Source organism: Cornus florida, unplaced genomic scaffold (genome assembly GCF_030987335.1).
Source record: "Cornus florida cultivar Cherokee Brave unplaced genomic scaffold, ASM3098733v1 CherokeeBrave_3.0.0_Hap2_Chr01, whole genome shotgun sequence".
In the NCBI taxonomy this organism is placed as follows: domain Eukaryota; kingdom Viridiplantae; phylum Streptophyta; class Magnoliopsida; order Cornales; family Cornaceae; genus Cornus; species Cornus florida.
In genome coordinates, this window is record NW_026775571.1 from 24,798,068 (window position 1) to 24,821,995 (window position 23,928).

Consider the following 23,928-nt stretch of genomic DNA (forward strand, 5'->3'; position numbering starts at 1 on the left):
TGACTTTGACTTTGACTACATTTTTGACTTTTAATGTTTATTTTATTTTCAAACCTTACAAAAAATATATATATTTTTTATTTTTATTTTAATTCAAAAATATTTTAATTTCAAATTTTCTAAAAAAAAAAAAAATTCCAAAAAGATTTTTATTTTATTTTATTTTTCCAAAAATCCAAACAAATATTTTGAACTTTTAATTTGTAAAAAGTTAAAATTTTAAAATTTCCAAAAATATGTCTTACAAGGTTAGATCGATCTGAGTTCTTTTTAGATCGGTTTATGTTCGATCGATCGAAGATATTCCCAAATCGATCGAACATGTCGGAGGCAGTTTCTAAAAATAGAAACCCTAGGGTCATTTGATCGATTTACATATCGATCTCAACCCTCATCATCTCCCACCGCTGCAACCCACCTTCCCAACCTTCGGCGAGCCTCCGGTAACCTTCCACAAGCTTTAAAACTTCATCTCCCATCTCAGATCTCATCTCTCTCTCTCGGACCACTTCTCTCGTTGAGTTTTGATAAGTTTAAGTTGTATTTTTGGATTTCAAGCTTCAATCACATGTTTTAGTGCTTTCCATGCATAGATCTAAATTTCCTTGATGATTTCTTGCCATTTTTTATCTTCGAAGCATGTGTGTATATATATATATATATGTGTGTGTGTATATATTTTTATATATTTTCGTTTCTGATTTGATTTTGGGGTCCCCAAGTGACCAATTTTCTGTTGTTGACGTGTAGGGGGACCCACAAGTTTGCTTGGGTACCCCCTATGTCATCCACGTCACAAATCTGTGACTTTTCAATTTCCTCACAGCAGTTTAATCGATCGAAGTTTTCTCAGATCAATCTGAGAAAGATCGATCGAACTTACTCCTGATCGATCTCATATTATCCTAATCAATCAAACTTTACAGATTTGCGTCTATGCACTCACACACCATCCATATTGTTCATGCTAATTTTTTTTGTTGCCCAATGCTTATGTTTTCCACATTGGATACATTCCATACTTACACTGTTTAGCATGCTTCACTTAGTCATTGTTTATTTGGCTACATTATCACTTGCATAGATTCATGTCAATTATTCTGAGTTGTTTATCTTATTTGACATACATGTTTCTATATGTTGTGCTTCAATTCTTTATTATCTGATTGCTGACTTTACAAGTATTCCATTCTTTTGCAGGCCATAGCACGGGTTAAGACAGTCGCTCATTGACAGTATCCGAGGAGGGTACGACAGCGTATAAAGGACCAGGTAGGACCTTCACATACTTAGGATCTAGTTCCAAATCTAGCTCTAGAGCAGGCTGAGCAGCCTGAGCAATTACAGGAGTATGTGGAACCAGCCCAGAGGCCTATGGTTCTTCGTCCCATTCCGATAAGGATGAGGATATATCTTCCCTTTCTCCACCTCTGACGACCTATGGTTCTTCGATTCGGTCTTGTACCGAAATGTATTTATGGCTGAGCATAAGATCCAGAGGCGTTCTGACTTTCTGGCAGCCCTATATGCTTTCTACACCGGGCAGTTGTTCTCTATTCCGACACTCTACTGGAGTGCCATGATGAAACTATACACAAACTATATCAGCAAGGCAAAGCCCAAGCGGGCTAAGTATCTCCTATTTGCTCATCTCATCACACAGATTCTGTAAGACCAGCGCTATCCTTTCCACCCACAGGAGCGTTTCGAGTCCGGGGCTTGCCGCTATGGCAAGAAGGACTGGAACAAGAGCTACAATGCTCTTATCAAGAACCTGGAGAAGGACGTTATCCTAGCAGTAGAGGAGACTATAGAGGCTGAGGAGGCAGAGATGGCAGCAGCAGCAGCAGACGATCTGGTAGACACATCGGCAGCTGCGGTACATATGGAGATAGACGTGGAGCAGCAGCCTCCAGCAGAGGAGCTACCACATCACTCTCTAATTGAGTCGCCACTTCATTCCCAGTAGCAGACTTAGGATATACCACAGTTTCACAATCCAGTCATACCTGAGGCTCCAGTTCCGACACCTGGCCTAGGAGAGCATATACAAACCTTGGAGGACGTCGTTGTCTTTCTTCAGTCCAATATGGCTTCCCTCAGCATTGATGTGGCCTCTTTCCGCTCAAATGTCATGGCTGCACTGCGAGATATATCCAGAGATATCCGGGGATCACGCCCCCTCGCCCGACCTCCTCTGCCTAATCTCCCTATCTCTCTACTTTTATTTATATATCTGTGATACTACTGTTACTTTGCTACTGTTTTAATATTTTTACGGCCAGTCTATTGATCCTAATACTGTGATGTGCTGTACATTATTTCTTTTCATGCATGATATTTTTGGATGTTTGGATTTTATATTGATATATCTATCTATGATTGACTCCATTTATTAGGTGCATTCCAGTGACTTCAGTAAAAGAGAGTGCTGCCCAAAAATTTTCAGGACCACCCTCATTCCTCTCTCCGTAGTTCATTTTTTATCCCATTTACACTTGCATACCCACTGTGCACTATTATTATCCCTTTTGTTATCTGATGAGTTTTATCCAAGTGCCATCTTTTCAGGACCGCAGTTAATTCCAAGTTTGGGGGGGTTATACAACCCACTTTGGATATTTGTGTCCCGGTCATTCTTTGCCTTAGTTGCACTGGTATACTTTTTCCTTTGTTCTCTTTGCACATTGAGGACATTATGCCATTTAAGTTTTGGGGTAATGGTATTAATTGCAGTATTTGCTTTCAATTCAAAATTTTAAGCATGACTTGTATATTTGAGGGATTTTCTATTATTGGTTCATAACTAGCTGTGATTTTGATCTTTTGAGGACTATATTGCTTAAAATTTAAAAGTTACTTGACTTGAGAGTCCAATACTCCTTGTATGCCTTGTGGATACCATTTAGGAGTAAATTATTCGAAAAATTGATATCTTGCTTGCACTTGTGGTTCATATCATCCTGATTTTGTGATTTTTTTGAGATTCACTCTAGGATTCTACACTAGCACAGGCACACACTAGCATTTATTTGTGGGGTACATGCTTTGTTGATTATTGAATTAGTTATATCCCAATTGGGCTAGTAATGCATTGAAAGCTTTTATTTTGATAAAGGTGGATAACAAACCCTTTTCATTGAGTAGTCAAGATTCTAGCCTCATCAAGCACTAATTTCTCGTGCCGAAAGTTGGAGGGCCCAGACTCTAGGTTAATAACTTGTGTTAAAAAAAAAAAAAAAAAAAAAAAAAAAAAAAAAAAAAAAGAAAGAAGTGAGGACTTCTCCCAAAAGGTGAGAAGTGGGAAATGATTAGATTGAGGTTGTTTTAATTTGTAGCCTAGTTGATTTGAGCTTGTAAGTCCTTATGGGTGTTTTAACACCTAATACCCTAAAGCCGTCTGATTTGGGAGTCATTGACCTAATGCTCGACCTCATGGATTGCTAGAAAGCTTAATAGATCAACACATTGCACCATGCTTCCATCTTTGATCCTCTAGGTTAGTAAAAAAAATTAATAATAATAAAAAGAAAAACAAGTGAAAAGAATAATTGCACCTAGAACAATAAAGCTTTAATAAAATGTCCAATCTTTGTCTTGATGATCAGTACTAGATTTGTGTGCTAGTTTGAGGGTAAGGATGTGATCATTTCTTTAGTTGGCTTAGATAGCAACATATTTGATGTCGGTCCACTCAAAAAGGATTCTAGAGTTGTTTTGATTTGCATAATCATTTTCTTGATGTGTGGAGGACCATACTTGCTTGCTTGATGTTGAAATTTTGGGAGATTGCTTGGAAATAGTTAAAAAATTGCATACTTGAGGTAGTTTTCTCCCAATGCTTGTTTTTAATACGAGTGCCTCTTTTGTGAGAATGAGCTTGATGTTTGTGGGTATCATTTCTGGAAACCCTCACGAGACTTCACTCGTCCACTAAGGGTAACCTAGGGGTTTAAAAGGCTTGTTGCATGCGCTAAATGCAATAGTGTTCCCTACGAAAATGGCGTTATCCATTTATTGCTTTTTAGTTCATAGTTGTATAGTTGTTCATTTCATTCCTTTACTTCATAGTTCATTGCTAGGGACTAGCAATATTTAAGTTTGGGGGTAGGATAAGTGCTGAAAAGTGCGCAATTAAACCCCTTAAGCTTAGGTATTCTAGGATCCTTATCTATCTTACTTTCCTGTTTTAGACTAATTTCATGTTATTGCCCTTTTCAGGCACTTATCCCAAAAATAAGTTAATTCAGCCAAATAAGAGCATTAAAGAAGCTAACTCAAGCTGGATAGAAGAAGGGAGCAAAGTGGAAGCAGAATGAAGCAAAGTGTGGAAATCAGCAAGTTCGATCGATCTCAGAAATCCTTCGATCGATCGAAGCAACATCGATCTGGACACATAAAGATGGATCCAAGCCTTTGTTCTTATCCAAAGAATCCACCAAGTTTGATCGATCCAACATCTCTTCGATCGATTGAAAATATTCGATCTTATCCACACCTACCACCCCACCTACCACTTTTGTCTCTTTCCCAAAATATCTCAGAGATTTGTCTTTATTCAAAAAGGTGCCGCCAAGGATGGATCGATCTTTGCAGCAATCGATGGATCTCAGCACAGTTCGATCGATCGAACCTCCTCAAGTCCGAAAAAAAAATAAGTTCCAGCTCATTAAAAGTTGGCTCATGGTGCAATTATTGCAAGTACCCCAGTGCATGAATCCAGACCATTGGGTGTGACACTTAACCTACCTATATAAGGATTTTGAGCCTCTTTTACACCATATCTCATATATCATCTCATAGACTTTGAAACATTCTCAGAGAAGAAGAAAAGAGAGGAGAAGAAGCTAGAGACACATTCTTGGGAGCTCTTCCAATCTTCTAGGGTTTCCATCAAGAAGGAGGTCATTCTTACCATGGAGATAGCTCTTGAGGGTTGGATGACAACTTCAATAAGTGGCTAAACATCTTCTTGGGACTAGAGTTAGCCCTAAACATGCCTTCTAGACTCTAATGCTTTGTATTTTGAGGGGATTTGTGTTATAATCTTGCTTTGACATTTATTTTATCTATGAATCTTATTTATTCAATGATTTGTGTGGTTTAATACTTCCAATTGATCATTTCATTCTATCCACATGTCTATGTATGCTAGAATAGATGTTCATGTGTTTATCTCTAGTTTTTGTGTTATTGATGCATGTCTATGTGTGTTGATGCTATGGATCTAGAGATTGTTAAGGCATAGTGCTTAATAGAATACTATTGTGGTTTATTTGGTGGTTCATACTCATGTCTTGATGGATTGTGCCTCTCCCTTAGTTTATTTAGTTAATTTTCATGCCCTTAGCTTAGTTGTAGTATAGTTGCCTTAGTTGTTAGATGGGAGGACAATCCATGCTTGTTGTTTGATGTTCCATGCTTATGAATGCAAGTAGTATTATTCTCTAACCATGTGATGTGTTTGGATTGTGAGCTTAAAGGAAGGATTAATGGCTTAATTTGATGTATTGTGCTATTCACTAGGTTGCTTTGACAATATATGCTTAATTGGTCATCCATACTTGTTGAAACAATCAATCACACACTCTCAAATTGCAACACATGTTTCCCCTCATTAATTATACATTGAATGTCTAGAATGGTGATGTTTAGTGGTGGCCTCTAGACCCCAAGACCTCACTCTTTTGTTTTGACTAAATTTCATTTAAATTGCTTATTTTATATTGAACTTGTTTAGTTTAGTTTATAGTCTAATCAACCAAACACACCATCTCTTGATCATTTGACCTATTAACGCTATACATTGTTTCCATTGCTAGTACACCCACAACCCCTTGGGATGATCCCTACTCATCCTGGCTATATTTTTAGTTAGAGGTAGTGGTAGCATTTATAAATTTAAAACTTGGCCACACTATTTTGCACAAATTTGGTTATACCCCACGACAGGTTGACCATATATCAAATACACTTGTGGTTTAATTCACTGTATGTATGTCTATCCATGTTTTACACTATTAAATACATGATTTGGTACAGGTTTGGACTTTAAATAAGGTCACCAAGGGACCAAGGGGGTACCCATGTACTCAATTGCTTAATTTTTGGCTTTTTTGGGCAATTTCCAAGTTTCTGGTCCTCTGGAACCAGTTTAGCCCCATTGCACCGGTTTAAGAGATATTTTTGGTTCATGTTCAGGCACACTGTCTATCTTGAACCGGTTCAAGCCCTCCAGTGTTCACTTTTGCCTTGGCAGCTTGTCAGCTTTGTTCATCTGACTTCGTGCAGTCATAACTTTTTCGTCCCCAACCCAAATAAGGTCATTCTCAAGCCCATGTTCAAGTATTTTGAGTCAGATTTCCCATGATACCAACCTTATCTTGAAATTCCATTCATGCTAAGAGATATGGTTGTTTTAGTGAGACAGTGTCGATATTTTCCTTGAACTGAGTAGAGGCACTTTTGGTAATCATGTTCATTAAACACAGAGCCACTTCAACTATCATGAAATGATTCGGATGATCATTATAAACTTCATTTGACTATATTAAAGTTAAATTATCCAAACCTATTATAAAATGACCGTTTTACCCCTAGGGTGTTCTCGGGTTTGGGTAAGGACCCGGTTAGCGATTTGGACCCCGGATTCGGGTCGTTACAGAATCTAAGCTGAATCATCCAGATGTGGATTAAATAAAAAATTGAATAATTTGATAATGATCAAAATTCGATAATCCGCTATGCTTAACAAATTAGATTGAAATAATATATATTTATCATATTACAATTTAATAAATATATAAATATTATATGTATTAGTTATTTACTATTAAATTTAGGGAGGTGATATTCGCACTCCGCTTTTCTACACTTGCACTCTGCTTGCCCTTTTCTTTGAAACTTATTAATGCTTCATCTCTTATTTTAAAATACCATAATTATTCCTTATGCTATAAACTTTAACTCCTTTTTCTTTTTAGGTTATTTTATTTTCTTTAGTGCCTTTTTTTTTTTTTTTTTTTTTATTCTGTCAAAAGAGATAATTTATAATGGGAAAAGATTTCTCTAATTATAGAAATGTTATACTTATCTTTTAGATCTCCTTTTTTATTTATTTATTTTTATTATTATTATATTTTTTTTTACCATGCATTAGTGTCAAGTAATATGAAAATTTCAGTAGTTATAATCTTGAGTTTAGAAAGCAGTTATTTTATGCATCTTTTTTGGCCCTCTTCTGAGATATTCATATGAGACTTTGAATGTTAGTCACCTTCAAATATGGTCATTCTGGTAAATGTTAGACATGTATGCCAAAGTATATATTAATTCATCTAATTGGTATATTTAATTACAACTTTCATAATTGTTAGCTGTATAGTATCTAGTAATCCAATTTTCAACCAACAACAAAAATGTTTTTGCCTAAGTTTGGTTATGATTGGACAAACTCAGTAACAGCACTTAATGACTCATTTGAAGCACCTTGCAACTCATTGGTAGTTTTCTGAGTGGTTAGGTCAATTTTGATTTCAAAACATAAAAAAAAAGAAGATGGAATTCAATTATTTTTCAGTAGATTTGATTCCTCATTTGATCCTTTCCTTTGCGTGAAAGTTTTTCTTTAAAAAGTATTCAAGGACTGATAAAATGAATCCTCCCAATCTAAAACAGTTCTCATCCAACCCTAATCATTTCCACACAACTTAGGGGCTTAGTCAAAAGTGGGTCGGATTCCTTAACATTGACGTTTTTCGTGCTAATCCCCTTAATTTCTTAGTCCTTAATTACTCCCAATTTGTGGAGGTTTTTTCTAATGAAATGAATTTTATAAATAGCTAGTCAGATGATATGTTATACGTATAGAATTTAAGTATCTGTTTTTAGGACTTTGGCCAAATGGCCAAAAAAAAGAAAATAATATATAAATTAAATTTAAAAAGCGTATGCTGGTAGTGTTATAAACTGAGATCCAAACTTAGAGGCTCTAGTTTTTAGGCTCCATATTTTAATTATTCTTTAGTACTTTTTTTTTTTTTTTTCCTTCGGCATTCCGAACTTAGGTTGAGTTGGATTTAACACTTCTTTAATTTGTGCGCATGTGATATTATAATTGACATAATGGGATTCTCCCATTTTTAATTTTAACTCGAACGCTCAATAAGGAGAGTTTATACTATTTAGACTAGAGCTCATTGGTACTGATTGTTTAATACTGGTCTAGCCACCAGAGTCATGGCTGAGACTGACAATTGGTTATTTAGGATAAGCATAGTTCTTTGTATCTACAAATACATATATTGGATCTCATATTTGTCATATATGTTTTTTTTAAGAATAAGAAGGATGACATTTCGATTTGAGTTTTAAGTTTTCAAGTTCTTTGGTTGTACTACATTACTATGTTTTATTAAAAAAATAAAAAATAAAAAATAAAAAATCTATACCTGAATTTTTTTAAAAATTTATTCTTAATCTCGTACACTTTAGAGTGGCGAATGACTACCCCATACCTGAAAAACAATAACAAGGTTACCCACATCAAATTATTGGTTTTGATCCTTTCCCTCTACTAATGATTTTTACCAAATGAAACTTTAAGATGGTACATGCCAACCTCTTTTTAGGCAGTCTCAAGATAATAATTAAATTGAACAAAAATGTTCACAAGATGCTATTTTCAGCTATTTGTATTACTTATGGAATGAAAGGAATGGTAGACTTCATAACGATGTAATTAGGTCTCCTTCCATTCTATTGATCGTTTGGAATGTCTTTGATATTGCTGGAATTTGTTTCAAGACTTTTTATGTTATTAGGAATTTGGGGTTGTTGCAGGGTTTGTCTGCACTTCCTTAGAAGTCCTTTTGTGCTTTGAGTGAGGGGATGCCTTCACTCTTTTCATTGTACCATACTGTTATATGTTTATAAAATTTTCTTCATTTAGGAAAAAAAAATTAAATTAAATTGAACAACAAAAAATCAAGGCCATGCGAAACATAGAAATTCAATTATTTCTTTCTCCCAAATTAACTTTTATACACATCCCGTGGATTCAGTTAGGATGACCCCTCTTGATCATCTTGATAACCAAACTTAAATAAGGTTCATATTGAACAGAAGAATTATCCAATAGCGAATGAGGTTTAGCTAATCTGAAGGCCCAGGAGTCAATTCTAGCTAGCTAACAAAGTGGAACCTTATCATCATTAACTAACCTTGAGACCACAATTTGTATTAAGAAATTCTACTCTACTCTCAAACCTTTCATATATTCTAACTCCAAGATGCTTCCAACATTTGGGAGAGCAAATACTATAGTTAGAAAGGGACAACTTCATAACTAAGCTAGAACATATATAGTACTTCTATTATACAACTGTAGCAAACTACATTACAAGTAAGGACAAGGAAGCGTAGGGAAATACTTCAAGTCCATCTAGAAGATATAAGTGAGTTTTTCACTACAAGAGGAGCATATTTAACTATATATGTAAAGTACTAACTAAAGAGAGCTTATTAAGCCATATGAAGAGGTCTTCTCTTGCGATATTCCCAGGTAAATGCCCCGTTATGAAATTTTGCTGCCTTGTCGTCGACAACATTGTCTTCCATCAAAGGAACTTTGGTTCCCTCATGACCATACGGCTGCTTTGTTGTTGTTGTTGTGATATTGTTATAATATTGTTGAGAGCCTTTAGGAGCAGAAGGCCTCCCCTTTCGTCCATAGTAAGCCTCCAGTATTTTAAAGCCTTCCAAACCAATCTTCACAAGGTCTGGCTGAGGTGCCATTTCTCAATAACAGCAGAAGAAATGTAGTCTAGAGAAAGTAACCCTGTCTTGGTTTTTGATACTAAGGTTACAAGGAGCAAAACCCTTTATATAGAACCAAGAAAGGTCTCTAAATTCCCACTATATGGTGATTGGTGATTCCTTCTGGATGTTTAGGGACTCATTTTAAAGTCGAAGGGCAGTGGAAGGTCATGAAAAGTGGCTTTTCATGCAATGCAAAACAGGTTTTTGTAGGAATAGTACTGTCATTTTGTTTAGAGTGTCTAGATAAATAATAGAAGAAAAAGAAAGTGCAGATATATATTTGGTCTCCTTTTGTGGATGTTGCATAGGATTAGGTGTTTTGGAACTCTTTATTTTTATTTATTTTTTTATTATTATTATTTTCAGTCATTATTTAAAATGCTTTAGAAGAGTGCTAGGAATACCTTATCCTTAAGTATAAGATTACATTGAATATTTTTTATACACCTTTAATAAGATTACATTGATTTCAAGATTTGTATATATAGATTAATTTGAATTAAAACCATAGGACCCTTATGGCATTTTCTTTATTGGGGGTCTAATCATGCTCGTTGATCGATCTTGAATTACTTTTACACATGCCAATTTCAATTGATGAACAATAACACAATGTTCTAATAATCCTGGAGTTCCACAGGCAAAATATTCTTCTATATTTATGGAGTAGCTGATATTTTTAACTTTTTCCTTATTCCATCTTTTGTTGAATTATTTAATGAGAAATTGGATTATACTCTTTATCTTTAAAGGAACTATATATATATATATATATATATATATATATATCGTTAAAAAATATGGAATTATGAATTTGTGAGCTTTTAATATTGTCATTCCCTTTGATGGGGTCACATCTTGTTATGCATCGTCAATTTCTTTTTGTTAAAAAATATAAATACTTAAAGTACAGTTTAAACTTATATAACAAGGTATTAGAGTTAAAAGTTTCAAACCCGACAACTACCCTTGATAATTAAAATTGAAATATTGTGTTGGATCAAAGAAAGGCCATGTGGTCCACGTGTGAGAAAGCCTGATGAAGGATATAAATATGAAAATTATACCCTTCCAATCAGCTTAAAGTTTTGAAGTAGATTGTGATCAACTTTTACACATGCCATGTGTCAATTGACAAGTAAATAAAAAATACTCTGATCATGGGGCAAAATTTTCTTAAAATTTTCTCCTATATATATATTGATTAGCTATTCAGGGCTGAGGTGGCTAGATGAGGTGGTTTCTTACCTCAGTCCTAGTAGAAGGGGAGATATTCGTCCCAATTTTCCCCAAAGATTGTGTCCATGAACAAAGGAAAGAGGGAAGGTCTCTTCTAAGACCACTTCCACTTTGCATCTTTTCTTGTAAAGCATAAATAAATTATTGACTTGGTTTCCTGTTGCATGATTATCATAGAAATGTTATACTTTTAGTTCTCCTTTTGTCAAATAATCTTGAGTTTAGAAAGCAGTTATTTTATGCTTCTTTACTGGCCCTCTTCTGAAATATTCATATGAAACTTTGAATGGTAGTCACCTATAAGGTCATTCAGGTGAATGTTGGACTTGTATGCTAAAGTGAATATTTATTCATTTTATTTTATTTTTCTAAATAAAAATTTCATTATCGCTAACAATTATTGTATATGGTATTTAGTAATCCAATTTTCAACCAACAACAAAAATGCTTTTGCTTAAGTTCGGTTATGATTGGACAAATGTTGTAACATCACTTAATGACTCGTCTGAAGCTGATTGGAACTCACTGCTAGCTTTTCTGAGTGCTTGGTTGATTAGTAATGGGAAAGATGAAAAGAAAATAGGGTAAATTTGGCTTTCAAGCGGAACATAAATAAAAGATGGAATTCAATTTCACTAGATTTGATTCCTTATTTGTTTCATTTATTTATAAATTAATTATTCAAGAACTTATACAGATGAATCCTCCCTACCTAAAACAGTTCTCATCCAACCCTATTCCCTTTCACACAACTTAGGGTAGTTGAGGGCTTCGGTCAGAAGTGAGTCGGATTCCTCTCCACTGAAGTTTTCTTCACTCTTCCCAATTTGTGGTGGGTTTTTCTAATCCAATTAATTTTATCAGTAACTAGTCCGATGAATATGATAGAGGTATAGAGTTTAAGTATCTGTTTTTAGGACTTTAACCAAATGGCCAAAAAAAAATTTAAAAATGTACACTATAGTATTATAAGCTGAAATCCAATAAAAACCCACTATATATATATATATATATCCATTATTTATTTATTTGAAACACAATTAGCTAGAAGATTTGCGTTTTAGGCTCCCTATTTTAAGCTACTATTTGGTACTTCTTTTATTTTCCTAGATTCATTTCATGACCAAATATTCTATCTTCCCTCATACAACTTTTTAATCAACTTCTATCTTGAGATAGGTTAACCTTTTAGCAAACTTACTACCCTTAATAATTAAAATTGAAATATTGCGTTGAATCAAGAAAGGTCCCTTATGAGAGCGCGTGATAAAGGGTATAGTTTAAAATTTCAAAGTAGATGGTGATTAACTTTTTACACATGTCATGAGTCAACTGATGAATAATAATAATAATAAAAAGGTACTCTAATTGAGTAACATAGGCAAAATTTTATTCACAATTTTCTAAAAAATTGAATAGTTAAACCAAGGTTGTTAAAATCGGGATTTTACGCAGAATCGTTTTGAGTTCCGTAGAATCGGAATCGTAGAATCGTAAGATTCTACCAAACTGTTAAAAAAACAATTGAAACTAACTTCTTAAACAATAAGATCTATAAAATATAATAAAAATGAGGTCAAAACAAACAATATTACATATCCATGAGTTCACAAATCTCGAATGCTAACAATATTTCAAAGTCCGAATATAAATAAAAGAGAATGTAGCTCAAAATAACATGAGTTTACAAATCTCAAATCTTAACTCATCCATCTCCAAAGTTAGAAATTAAAATTACATATCAAAAGGAATTTTTTTTTTTTTTTTTTAACTCTATGCAATTTACCCCTTTTTTTTTTTTTCGAAAACTGAATAAATAAAAAGACCTTTTTGTCCACCAATCCAAGTGTTACGGTGTATGTGACCTTATTAGTCACAAGTATGAAATTAATCAAGAGTTAGCACAACAAATTAATGAACCACGTGTTAACTCAATCTTATTATATTATCAGTTAAGACTATAAGATTCTACCTTGGCTCGGATATCCGGTAAGTCTTTTAAGCTTTTAAATTATTTTTAATTTTTAATATATATGATAAGCCTTCAAAAAAAAAAAAAAAATTAGTCAAATGAAAATATTGATCATGAAACTAAAATTTGCCTAAATCTATTAGTCACGAGGATGCATCCTTGAGATATAATTGATCATTTTAATTTTTTATAATTAAACACAAAAATATATTATGGAACATCGACATGCATGGTAAAAATAATTGATATATATACATATATATATATACTTCTTTTTCTGCCACTAATGAAAAATAATTTATATTTTATAGAATAAATATTTAACTTTGTATATTATACTTGGGCCAGGCCTCTTTTATTTTGTAGCCCAAAAGAAACCAACCAAAAAAAAAAAAAAAAAAAAACCCAAAAATAAAGGCCCAAACAACCAATTTTGTAGAATCGGTAGAATCGTGTAGAATCGTACGATTCTACTCCCGATTCTACCCCCGATTCTACCAATTGAACGATTCTGCTACGATTTGACTCGATTTTAAGTTCTGAGTCGTAGAATCGTGCGATTTTACTACTCAGAATCGCGATTTTGATAACCATGAGCTAAAGAGGGATGAGGTGGTTTCTTACCTCAGTCTAGTGAAGGGGACATATTCCTTTCAATTTTCATAAAATAATTGACATTCCAAACAAGGAGTTTCAGATAAAGATTGTGAAAACAAATACGCATCCATAAGCCATATGTTTCCAATCTTGGAAACACTGTAATTGGGGTTGAAGGAAAGAGAGAAGGTATCTTCTTAGACCACTTCATCCTTTCTTGTAAAGCATAAATAAAATATTGACTTCCTAATTCTACCTGGTTTCTTTATTGCATAAGTATTTATTGTTGGAAACAGGGCATTAAAAATAGGGTAAAATGCAACAAACCCCCTTAAACTATTAACAAATTTCACAAAACCCCCCTATACTAGGAACTGCCCCCCTAAACTATCAAAAATGTGCATTTAAGGACAAAATGGTTAGTGGAGGTTACTGGAAATAGAGGATTACCAATTTACCCTAGTGCCTATTGCCGACGTGTCAAGTGTAATCCTCTATACCCAATAGCAAATGGACAGCACATCAACCCTTATCCCTACTATACAACTCGCAAAGCCCACAAGACTCATAGTCAACATGTTTCTCATTCATTCTCCTTGTCCAAAGGTTACTCCATGGATGAGTTTAGGAATACAGAGATAAACCTTTGCAAAAAATTGATTGTATAGAAATAAATCAAGGGAACTCGACTTCCATGGAAGCATCAAGAGAGAAATCGAAATTCCATCCTCTATAATGCACGTGACCAGCCCTCAAATCAGAAGTTCAGAACTGAGACAATCGGAGGTGTGCATCTGGAAAAGCAGTTTGGTGGCGGCTTCCAAAGCATCAAAGTATGAATCGATCGCGGGTGGTCTTTCAGGAGTTCATCGAATAAAGTCTGGAAACAAGCCAAACGAGAGTAAACGTGGGTATGGTAGAGGAGACGGCGGTGGACCTTTGATACGGTCGTTGGCATTAATGTCATCTTCCTCAACACCGACCTTAGAGACGGCAGTAAACCTTAGAGATGGGATTTTGATCATGTGAACTGTATACTCATGCTTTATGGTCGCCGGCGTCCATATCATCTTCCTCAACTACAAATGGAGTTGCTCAGTTTTGGGTGGGTTGCAGAGAATGAGAATTGTGAGACCTTAGAGATGAGATGGCGTGAAGGGTTAATAATGGGGAGTTTCAATTTGGGGCGTTAAATCATTTATTAACCTTACAATAACAAGGGTAATATTGTCATTTAGAAATTATAATCTAGGCCACGTAATAATCAGATGACGGAACAGTGTTGCCTGGTGTTTTTTGCAAAAATTAGGATAGTTCATGGGGTTTATTGTAAAAATGAAAGTCTAGGGGGGTTTGTTGGGAGAGAGAGTAAAGATCAGGGGGGATTTTTGCACTTTACCCTTAAAAATATAAACTTTGGATGAGGTTTGGAATAAATTCCGCTAATAATTTTTTGCAGATCTCTAGACGAGCGCGTTTCTCTCCGCAAAGAAATGAACGTGCTATATTTACTTTCCCAAATCTGTTTCTGGGTGAATGAGAAATTAGCTCCAAAGTGTGTTGTTTTGATAAGCCTGAATGGGTATGCAAAATGTGGGAAATGTTTGTCCCACATGGAAAAAATGTTGAAACTAATTGAAATTTAAATAAGCCAAATTTGGGCTTGGGCTTGGGCCTAATTATAAAGTCCAATTATTCTTTTTACTAAATGGAATCTTGGATTGGGACTTTAATTTTGGGTTGGGCTTATTTAAATGGGTGGTTTGTTTTTTAATTTAAATTAAAAGTTAGTTTTTTTTTTTTTTTTTTTTTCTTCCAAATGGTTGCATCTATTTCTAAAGGGTTGCATCTGTTTTTCAAAGAGTTGCATCTGTTTCTAAAGGGTTGCATCTGTTTTTCAAAGAGTTGCATCTGTTTCTAAAGGGTTGCAACTCAAAACCAACAGACATAACTATTCATGTGAACCATTGCAACCTATTGGAGTGGATGTGTCTATTGGTGAACAGACACCATGTGAACCATTGCAACCAATTGGAGTGCATGTGTCCAGTGTGAAGAGACACACCCAATCCGAAAAGGCAAATTAACTAAAAACTACTTTTTAGTTTTTTCCAAAGGGTTGCACCCAATCCGAAAAGGCACTTTGTTTCATATAAATACCCCCGCTTGAATCATTTGCAATTCATTCATTTTTTAATTTCTTCTATCTCCCTCTCTAGAGTTGAACCCAACTCAAGTAGGTTCAAACCATAAGTTAAGTGGTCCGAACCACTTAGACCCTAATCCAATTTCATCGAGCCATATTAAGATTGGTCCAAATCATTTGGTTCGAATTATACCCAATTCAGCATTTATATAGTATAGATGAAATTTTGAGTCAGAAAGAGTATTACACGGAGGAGGTTCGCCATATCCACGAGTTTGTAGTGCTAGTACTGGTAGATGTAGACCGTTGTATGTTGGGAGATAGACGCCACTGAGTCCGTTAGCACCATAACGGGCCGAATCTATCTTAAGATTGTTGGAAAAATATATGCTTCATGTGACATTTAAGATATAATAACCTTATACTAATATGTCATAAGATAATTAACAATATACTAAGAAATCATTAATTAAATATGCAATTCTATATTTTATTAAATATACAAAATAAAGCAATAAAATAATAATACCCAATTCAACATTTATATAGTATAGATGTATTTTTGAGTCAGAGAGAGTATTAGACAGAGGAGGTTCGCTGTATCCACGAGTTTGTAGTGCTGCTACTGGTGGATGTAGACCGTTGTATCCTGGGAGATAGACGCCACTGAGTCCGTTAGCACCATACTAGGGCGAATCTGTCTTAAAGACATAGTATCCAATACTAGCCTCGGTCCAGGTTCTTTATTTATTATTATTATTTTATTACTTTATTTTGCATATTTAATTAAATATATAGTTGCATATTTAATTAATGATTTCTTAGCATATTGTTAATTATCTAATGACATATTAGTATAAGGTTTGTTATATCTTAAATGTCACATGAAGCATACATTTTTCCAACAAGCTTAAGACAGATTCGCCTCGCTATGTTTTATTATATGCTTCTATTTAAGATATAAACAAGTAGAGATTATACTAATAAATGAGATATAATAAAATAATTTTATATACATTATTATATGATAATATGCTAAATATTGATGTGTTCAATATTATGTGAAATTGAAGCATGTTATATTAGTAAATTATTGAATTATTTATATAATTCAATATTGGTTGAATTATTTTAATTTTGTAATATAATATTATGTAGTATATTATATTATCTTAAATTTGTGCCAACTAGAGATATAAAAAGGTATTTCATTCTTTTTATCAATGATTGCACAAGATGATGTTATCCATATCTGTTACGAAGCAAAGATAAAGCCTTAAAAATGTTTAAACATTACAAAAATGAGGTTAAGAATCAACTTGATAAGGTGTTAAGAAATGATAGAGTTCGTGAATACAAATCATCATTTGCTTATATTTATTCAGAACATGGTATCATTCACAAAAAAATGATGAATGTTATATCGACAAGTTCTGGTTTAACTCGAAATTTGTAGGGGGATGTTTTACTTTCCGCAAATTATGTTATCAATAAAATACCTCAAAAGAAAGTAATGTGACATCATATGCATTATGGAAAGGTAAAAAAACCTTCCTATAAATTCTAGAAGTGTGGGGGTGTCTAACTAAGTTTGCAGTTCCTACTCCTAAGAAAGTTAAAGTAGAACTATAATATGGCAACCTTGTGGGTAGGTGTGCCGTGGGTGGGTGCAAGAGGCACTAACATGCTGTCACACTGAGCAAGTTACAGGTACACAGTCCCACACCACCTACGTAAGGGAAAGGTAAAGTAATTTTATGTAGTGATATTAGCTCCAATTGGTATGAGGCCTTTTGAGATAAAACCCAATAACAAAATCGTGCGGGCTCGATCCCAAAGCATACAATATCATACTATGTGGTGGAGTGGATCGTTACATAAAACCTTTGATAGGTTATGCTTATAACATCACTGCATATCATTTTCTTGTGGGCTAGAACATCTACATCTTTTGGTCCTGATTTTCTAACTTGTTTATTGAAGAATGAGGCACAAAGCTTTGAGAAAGCAAAGTCTTCTCCTGAATATTATTATTTCTTAGATTAGTTATGTGATATAATTAATCATGTGGTATAATATTAATTATATGAGTTTAATATTATTTATATAATGTGCATAGTAATTTAATTTTACAATATAGTTGATTTAATGTGTGATATTATTAATTTTGCATGAGTTCGTGACTGATTTGTGTATTTAATACAACAGACAAAAATTGACTAGTCTAGCTATGTCAATTCTCCCGATAGTCAAGGGAAAAAGATCTATACTAGTGCTTAAAGACACGTATAGCTGTGAATGGGCTGAATAAGATAAGATTTTCCGATAACTTTAAAGTGTTTAATGGAAAATGTTATGAATACAGTAAGCAAGTACACTAAGACAAGCTAAATCAAGCTAGTTAGCCATAATGTAGAATTTAGCTGAAAGCTAAAATGTTATTGAGTTACAAACTAGTTAGCTTAGCTATAAGTTAAAATGATTAATGAGGTGCACAAAACCTAAGAGGAAGATGAAAATCTGTTAGTTGGTTCTTGCTCTCTACTTTGTAGTAAAAAACACGAGGGTGATGAGTAGCCATTTTAGCCATAAGCTATTTGAGCTATACATCATATCTGCTCATATAGGAGTGAATAATACTACTTGTAAAGTAGTAGTTTTTGAAGAATATTTTTCAAAACAAATTACTACCAAGGTAAACTACTTAGTTAAGTGTGGACTAAAGTTAAGAGCTACTAAAATTGATAATTGAGCAAACTTAACTTCAAGCTAGTGGTAATAGTAGAGAAGTGGGTGCTCATTATAAACTAGTAGTAATTAAAGAGAAGAGTGTGCTTAATCTAAGCTAGTAATAAGAGCTTAAAAACTCACTTTTAACTAGTAATGATAGTTGAGAAGTGAGTGCTCACTTTGTGGTGATGTATCCAAAGCTTAAACAATAAGTGAGTTATTTGCTTAAATGGTTGAGTTATGTAATGTGTGATACATGAAAGGTTATGACATGTTAAGATGACTGACTTAACATGAACCTAAACATGAATAACTCAATTCATAAATACAAGAGATGTAGAAACAAATATTAATTAAAGCCCATTGTAATTAATATCTCTAGTATTAATTCACAATAACGTTTGTGACATATTATAAGAACAAGTTAGAGATAAAGTGAATACATATGCACTAGAGACTGTTATGCATGCTTATTGAGAAGCGAATATAGAACCTTGGAAAGGTAGATGAGGTAAAATATTTAATATATGGTAATTCAAGAGTTGGAAAACCAAGAAATGTATCATATATAAAATTTCAGGATTATCCTAAAATTGTGGGGGGATATTGTCCATAGATGAAATTTGCTACGAGTTACCTCACCAGATAAGAAATACTTATAAATGTAGAGTTCTTAATCCTAAGAGATTTTGGATAGAACCAAAAATCATTTATAGTATTATAAGAATAGTGCACGTTGTTTCCTATGAGAAAAATATTGTGGAACAACTAGAAGAGTTTTTTTTTCCAGTGAAAGAGCTGAATTATTTGTTCTAGTTAAAGAGGAAAGTGTGCAAGCTTATAAGTCCTTGAGTGGATTAAAGCTGGTACCAACACAATAACATAAATGTGATGTATAAGTCATTGTATGCCTTACAAAAATTAATGATATATTAATTAGTATATTTGATATAAAAGATTTAACATCTGATAACATAGTATATTCTCAATAGAGTGAGATTGAGATAATACTAGTTATGATAAAAAAAGCCTAGCTAACTTTTGTAGATGTAAATTTCAAATATAAATACTAGTCAAAATATATCATTGGTTAAGATTGCAAGGCATCTTAATAACTATGTTTAATTACACATTTTCAATCCAGGATCAGATCACTGAAAAACAATAAATTGGGTAGTTGAGATACACCCTAAATCTAATATTACATAGATCGATGTATTTAACTAAATTAGAGGTGTAATAGTGATGCAATCTGGATATGGAATATTAAAGACTTCAAATCCAATAGTGGATATGTCTTTTATATTAAAGGTGTAGTTGTATGTTCTTAATATAACTCAAAGTTAGAAACTTTGAATAAATCAAATAGGAAAGTCAATAGACTTCACCTAGAGGACATTTCAAAGTAAGTCTACACCTGTGCCATTAAAGAAAATAATTTTAGGGCAAAAAGTATACAGTTGCTCTCACATGGAGAAATCTCTGTAGAGTGTAATATTTCTAAACACAACCTTATGGCCACATATAAAATTGAGAGTTGTACTAGAGAGCAATTGTAAAGATCATCGAGGGGAATGGGTTTAAAAGTCTAAAGCTAAAGAGTCACCATAAAGGAAACCTAACCTAGTTGACTGGAGATCCCAAGATCTAGGTTCAAAGGGACAACAGAAATTTTGAGTGACCCACCAGAAGCACTGGGAAGATATAAATCTTCTGCCCATTTCTATGATGAGACAATGCTACCTACAGCGATGATTAGGATAAGCTACACTTTTAATGACTCTTATACCTTGAAAATTCAAGTGGGGTATGGTAGGATACTCTTAATAAGAAGTCACCTATATGAGTGTGAAGTGGGGCCGCTTCTATAAGAACTATAAAGGCTAAGTTTTCTGGAACACTCATTGAATACCAGGAGTTGTTCAGAGTCAAAATGAACACAACAATGAGAACTAACTTTGTGAGGAAAGGTATTGTATGTTTGTTATTGTCTTGGTTTACACAAACGGCTGAACAGTTCAAGACATCGTGTTCACTGATTAGCCAGTAAATCCGGTAGCAATACACTAGGGAAGGTTCAAAGCCAAAAACTACCTATCTTGATGTAATAACTTTCTGACTATACTCTCTCTAGTGTCTGCATGATCATCTTTTACATTTTACGCAAATTTTCATTCATGTGGGGAATTGTTGGAAATTGGGTGTATTAAAAACATAAACTTTGGATGAGGTTTGGAATAGATTCTGCTACTAATTTTTTGCGGATCTCTAAACGAGCGCGTTTCTCTCCGCAAGGAAATGAACGTGGTATATTTACTTTCTCAAATCCGTTTCTGGGTGAATGAGAAATTAGCTCCAAAGTGTGGTGTTTTGATAAGCCTAAATGGGTATGCAAAATGTGGGAAGTGTTTGTCCTACATGGAAAAAATGTTGAAACTAATTGAAATTTAAATAAGCCAAATTTGGGCTTGGGCTTGGGCCTAATTGTAAAGTCTAATTATTCTTTTTGCTAAATGGAATCTTGGATTGGGACTTTTAATTTTGGGCTGGGCGTATTTAAATGAGTGGTTAGTTTTTTAATTTAAATTAAAAGTTAGTTTTTTTTCCCAAAGGGTTGTATCTATTTCTAAAGGGTTACATCTATTTTTCAAAGAGTTGCATCTGTTTCTAAAAGGTTGCAACTCAAAACCAACAAATATAATTATTCATGTGAACCATTGAAACCTATTGGAGTGGATGTGTCTATTGGTGAACAGACACCATGTGAACCATTGCAACCTATTGGAGTAGATGTGTCCAGTGTGAAGAGACACATATAAATGGTTGTGTCCAATGATGAAGAGACACACCCAATCCGAAAAAGCACATTAATTAAAAAATACTTTTTAGTTTTTCCATAGGGATGCACCCAATCCAAAAAGGCACTTTGTTTCATATAAATACCCCCTTTTGGATCATTTGCAATTCATTCATTTTTCAATTTCTTCTATCTCCCTCTCTAGAGTGGAACCCAACCCAAGTAGGTTCAAACCATAGGTTAAGTGGTCCAAACCACTTAGACCCTAATCCAATTTCATCAAGCCATATTAAGATTGGTCCGAACCATTTGGTTCGAATTGTACCCAATTCAGCATTTATATAGTATAGATGCATTTTTAAGTCAGAGAGAGTATTACACGGAGGAGGTTCGCCGTATCCATGAGTTTGTAGTGCTGCTACTGGTGGATGTAAACCATTGTATCCTTGGAGATAGACGCCACTGAGTCCGTTAGCACCATACGGGGCAAATCTGTCTTAAGTATATAGTATCCAATACTAGCCTCGGTCCAGGTTCTTTATTTATTATTATTATTTTATTGCTTTATTTTGCATATTTAATTAAATATAAAGTTGCATATTTAATTAATGATTTCTTATCATATTGTTAATTATCTCATGACATATTAGTATAAGGTTTGTTATATCTTAAATGTCACATGAAACATATATTTTTTCAACATTTATTTCCACCAAAACTTGGCAGTTATCTCAGCGATGACGTGATAAGGAGCTTACAAGTGTTTGTAACATGGCGTGAAAAGAATCAGCCAGTTGAAAAATATTAGGAGCAAATATAGGGGAAGATATTTAGCCACCTAAAGGATATGGTAGATGCTGAAATATAGCAACCAACATTTGACTTTGTTTAAATTAGGTTACTAACTGGAAAGGAAAGACTAGAGTTTCGGGTAAATTAGACAACTAAAATCCTATGAAATAGGAATTCTAGTTGGATGAGAGAAGGAAAGATGATGGAGGATGGTAGCCGCGTCAATAATGATATGGACAAATCTAAACAAGATAAGTGGCTTTGACGTGTATTAAAGGTTGGGCCATTTATGGAATGAAATGGCTGCCTAACTTATAGAAAGAAGTTGCTAAAAATTAGAAACTAAGGCTGAATAAATCAAAAGGGCTTGTGATCGGTCTCGTTGACTATCTCAATAATAATCAATCCTTTACAATAGCACAAATCATTGTAAAATAGGGCTATTGTTTGGGTAAGTCGAAACACTGGCCGGGATTGCTAGTTTATGGCAACCAAGATTGTAATATCACTTTTAGTCTGATGAAAGGGGGTATAAGAGTTAGTTTTGTTTGTCACTTCAAAACTAGAATTAAGAATTGCATAAAACAATAAATGCAAGGAATTTAAAGAGGAAAGAAATCTAGGTAGAGAGGACTAGAGAAGTGAATCCATTACCAACCCTTTAAACATGCTAGAATATGATTAACTTGGGGAAACAACATATAAATATGCGACCATAGAATGTAACAACACAAAATTGCTACATTACCTTCAAGAAATTCAAGAAATCAATAGGCAAGAATAACCTATCAAAGTTTTACATGCTTGAACTACCTAAACTAGGGTGTAGGCTTAGACATGCTCACTAAGCTAGAGATTATCAAGCCTTAAATCAAATGATACAAGCACATGAAGTCAAGAGTCAAGATTAATCCATCAAAGGGAAGCCCTAAGCCATAAACTAACAAGGTTCCCAAATACATGCCATTAAAACCATTTTCACAATCTCATTTTCGTTGTCACTATGAAAATGCAAGCCATACAACCATGAGAACAAACAATCTAAGACAAGATAATTGATTTAACATGATCATTTATATAAATTAACATCCATTACAACATGTAAAGTGCTTTAGATTATAAAATAACCACATATATACATCATTCCCCCAAATTTAAACCAAAACTAAGGCATGCTCACAAGGAAGGGCTTTATCACCTCCCTAGAAAGGGAGTTAGTTACCCATGGATGCAAAGGAGGAAGGAGAAGAAATGGTCTTCACCTCTATTTTTGCACCTAGGAGCTCAAAGACACACAAACCCTCAAGCTCACAATATTTCTCTCTATAGAACCTTACAAAATGAGATATATCCTCTTCCCCATCATACAAGCCTTCTATATACTCAAGATAGCCTCCCAAACACTCCATTTTCATGGTCCAAAGCCCTCAGACAAAATGCAGAGCAATCCCCTAATTAAGGGGATAACATTAGGTGAAGAGGAGAGGGTCATGCCCTCTTATCTACGAATCGGTGGGCGCCCGTGGCTTCACGATGCTACTGGTGGTTTTGGTGGGCACCCGTGAGGTATTGGCGAGCGCCAACGGCTTCACGAGCCCGCTGCCCATTTTGGCAGGTGCCTGCAACTTTCTTGCAGGCACCCGTAGGTTGTTCTCAGCTCTGTGTACTGATGAGCGCTAAAAAGTGCTCATTTAAACCCCTTAAGCTTAGGTATTCTAGAACCTTTATCTATCTTATTTTCTCTCTTTAGATTAATTTTGCATTATTTTCATTTTCATGTACTTATCCCTAAAATAAGATAACTCAGCCAAATAAGAGTAGAAATGAAGCAATTTT